This window comes from Pundamilia nyererei, unplaced genomic scaffold, assembly GCF_000239375.1.
Source record: "Pundamilia nyererei isolate P.nyererei 1_Seehausen unplaced genomic scaffold, PunNye1.0 scaffold00088, whole genome shotgun sequence".
Classification (NCBI taxonomy): domain Eukaryota; kingdom Metazoa; phylum Chordata; class Actinopteri; order Cichliformes; family Cichlidae; genus Pundamilia; species Pundamilia nyererei.
Window position 1 is genome coordinate 637,617 of NW_005187489.1, and position 3,574 is coordinate 641,190.

The 3,574-nt window shown below is 41.8% G+C and overlaps 1 long non-coding RNA gene across 1 annotated transcript; it reads right to left on the bottom strand.

Moving 5' to 3' along the window:
• Positions 1 to 412: 412 nt before the first annotated feature.
• On the bottom strand, positions 413 to 1,243 carry LOC102200973 (uncharacterized). Its single transcript, XR_311885.1, has 3 exons — positions 1,215 to 1,243; positions 784 to 883; positions 413 to 705 (listed from the first exon to the last, which is right to left on the bottom strand). It is a non-coding gene; the product is annotated as an uncharacterized LOC102200973 (long non-coding RNA).
• Between the last annotated feature and the right edge of the window lie 2,331 nt (positions 1,244 to 3,574).

Consider the following 3,574-nt stretch of genomic DNA (forward strand, 5'->3'; position numbering starts at 1 on the left):
ATTATATTATATTATGTTATATTGTATTATATTATATTATTAGCATTATTGCAGCAAAGAGTCTGAGAGCTTCCACAGCCCATAGCGCTTTAAGTACTCCAGGAGAGTAGAAAGGCGCTATATAAGAATCAGTCCATTAACAATTTCCCAGAGAACTTTTCACCTGTGCACCAATCGCTCACAGCTAGTGGAATTACAATCAACACTGGGATCAACGCTGTAACAGGATACAGTTTCTAACACTTAGCTGAGGTTTGTCTGTGTGGGAAGAAATCACTGACCTTTCATCAGTCACAGCGTTTTTTAGCATTGATGAGGCCACAGAAGAGCCTCAAACTACTGTTGCCATTTTGCTTTCATACAAATAAAATTGAATTGAACAGTGTGGAAGGAGGAACTATTATGTTAGAGTTTGGCACATCAAGCCTCTAATATCCTGTAACATGGATTTCATTCTGTAACTGTCTTGTCCCAAAAAGCCGCCCGGCAAAATACAGAAAAGCAAACCCGCAGAGATGATATATTAATGCAAGCATACTGCTACTTAAGTAATGCAGGGGAAAGGATGGAGAAAGCATGGATATAGATTTATCGTGCACCGAGAAGCTGCTCTATCCTCCTCCTGTCTCCACATCAGCTTTTGCTTGCGGAGCCTTCTTAAACATCACACGAGGGTAGATGCCTCCAGTCTGGCCACAGCATTTACTATCAAAGACAGAGCATTAGTTAGACCATATTGGATGAGCATGTCATTAAATACAGCTGTTACAGTCAGATAGATACCTCCAAAGTCTATATTCGTAGCACAGGAAGCACACGAGGCCGAGCACCAGCAGGACAATGAAAGCTACTACAATGACACCGATCTGGGAAGGAGGCATTCCTGAAAAGACAAACAGCCAACAACATCTAACATCATCTCAAAGGTCAAGTAGTTTGTTCAAAGGTACAAAAACAGGCATTTTCTCAGAGCTTAATACCAGTCTTGAGAAATCTGCATGCAGTTGCACTACAGTCATAGTAACGCCACAAATAAATGCTGTAACGCTCCACAGCGAGGCCATTTCTTGTAAATATCCATGATGCTAGGATTTCCATGTAAACATCAAGTATCAAAATTACCAAACATTCTTCTAACTTAACCCCGCTGTATTGTCTCTAATAGAGATCCAGAGACTTTGGACTATATTAAAAAAATGATATTTTTATCTCACCTTTGTCTCCTATTGTTTCTTCTTTTTCTGGCAGGCAGGTGACTGTAAAAGAATATTAGATGTTCACATTAGACTTAAAAGATGGAGGAAAAACATGTCAGAATGTGAATAAGAGAAGGAGATATTCAGAATAATGCTCGTCAAACGTGTTCAGTCTGTTAGTGATACTCACCAGTGCAGCTGGCCGTATAGTCCTTTGGTGTCCCCTATGAAGAAAAAAATAAAGACACCGGGATAATGATTAAATGTTTTCTGGGGGTTGTCAGAACAGCGTGTTCAAATTAATACTTTTATTGTTGTATTCTAAGTATTTCAGCATGTTTATATTTCTGCTGTTAACTAAACCTCCCCCATCAAAACTAGAGTTTCTAATTATGCTGACCACTGTTGGCCATGGAAACAGTGATACCTCAGTCACGCAGGTTCCACTGAAGATCATGTTGCCGATGCATTTGGAAGAGACAAGTTTGCCAAATCTGCTCATCGTCACCGGCTCCATTTTATTAACGTGAGTTGCAACCACGGTTTGCTGAAACACAAACCCTCCACATTCTATCACAACAAGCCAGGCTGCACGTAAATGAAGTACAACCCCATGTAACCTGCATTTTCATACATATTGATGGAAGCACTAATGTGAAGTTAAGACTTGGTAGTAACTGTTACACATCAGAATACGTGAAGCTGCTCTGGTACGGTTTACTTACAGATGCGTTGGACCAGGTGAATGTGCAGCTGGAATCACTTGGACCCTGAGCATAAGACAGATCTGGGATGTTATATGTTGTCTCATGATCACGCTGAGTGACGTTGCACTTGTGTGCACCACCAAGATGAAGTAAAATACCTGACAACAAAAAGTGTTTTAAAGTTAAAATAAAAATATAATTGTGCACGTGAAAATGGATTATTTTCTTTTTCATGAATCTCTGGAGGTTCGACGTTTACAGACAATACCTGAAGTTTAGACACAACGAACTTCAGAACTAACAGAATAACTTTGCAGATTACAGCATTGACATTAATCAGATTAACACACTATGCTCTGCGCTCCTTTCCGCGTGTGGGTGAGTGGTTGGGTGTTAAACCGTGGCTCAGGGGGTTGGGACTCGCATCTGTAACTGGAAGGTCGCCGGTTCGATCCCTGGGCTCTCTGTCCTGGTCGTTGTGTCCTTGGGCAAGACACTTTACCCTACCGCCTACTGGTGTTGGCCAGAGGGGCCGATGGCGCGATATGGCAGCCTCGCTTCTGTCAGTCTGCCCCAGGGCAGCTGTGGCTACAACCGTAGCTGCCTCCACCAGTGTGTGAATGTGAGAGTGAATGAATAGTGGTATTGTAAAGCGCTTTGGGTGCCTTGAAAAGCGCTATATAAATCCAATCCATTATTATTATTAAAGATCCCTCGCGTGCCATGACTTTAAACTCCTCACGTGTCTCGGAGACTTTGTGAGATTTTAGCCACGGAAATGAAAACCACAAAGAAACAACTAAAACTTCAGGAAGAGCTCGCATGAATATTTACTGCCGATTACTCGAACGCGTTTACAGGCTAAAAGTTTTGACGTGCCGGTGACACAAACCGGAATAAAACAGCTGAGTAGGTGCGCGGATTACTGATAAACACATAAACACAATTTCCTCTCTGCCCTACAGGTTACAGTGTTTGTTTGTTTCCAGTCAACCCTTTAACAAATAATCTGATGAAGTTACTCACTTATCCCCATGGCTGCCGACACCATCCCCATCTTGAACGTGTTCTGCTTTGCCAGCTGACTGCAGGTGTATTTCCCGTTTATGCGTGAGGGAGCAGGAGGGGTAGGTGGCGTGTAATTCCAGAATAACCAAACCGGCTTGTACACCCCTCCCACATCTCATATCATAATAATGAAAGAAAAGTGTTTACTGTCATTAACCACGAAACATTGTTTAGCTTTCTCGATTTAATGTACTCGGCAAGCAAAGGATATCCTGCACCTGCCCCACCCCCATAGATGTGACACTTGGTTGCGTCCTAACCGCGCCTTTTCTTTTCTTTGAATAGCCAAAGCAAGAAAGTAAAGCCTGAGCAACAGGCTACTGTCTATGGAAAATAACTTTCCAGGTCAATCCTGGGGACACCACCTGTTGTCTCACATGCCAAAAAAGTTGTTACTACAAAAATGACCCGGGTATAATCGAGTCCGACTGAGGGCGTAATTGACCTGTAATTAAATGGAATTTGAAATTACAATGTAATTATATTTACTTACACATCCTTAAAGGTAGGCACACTAAGGGGGGTAACAAGTCCGATTTTTAAAGGAAACAAAGACATAATTATACTGTGTAAGTACAATGTCATGGTAACTTTGGTAAGTAT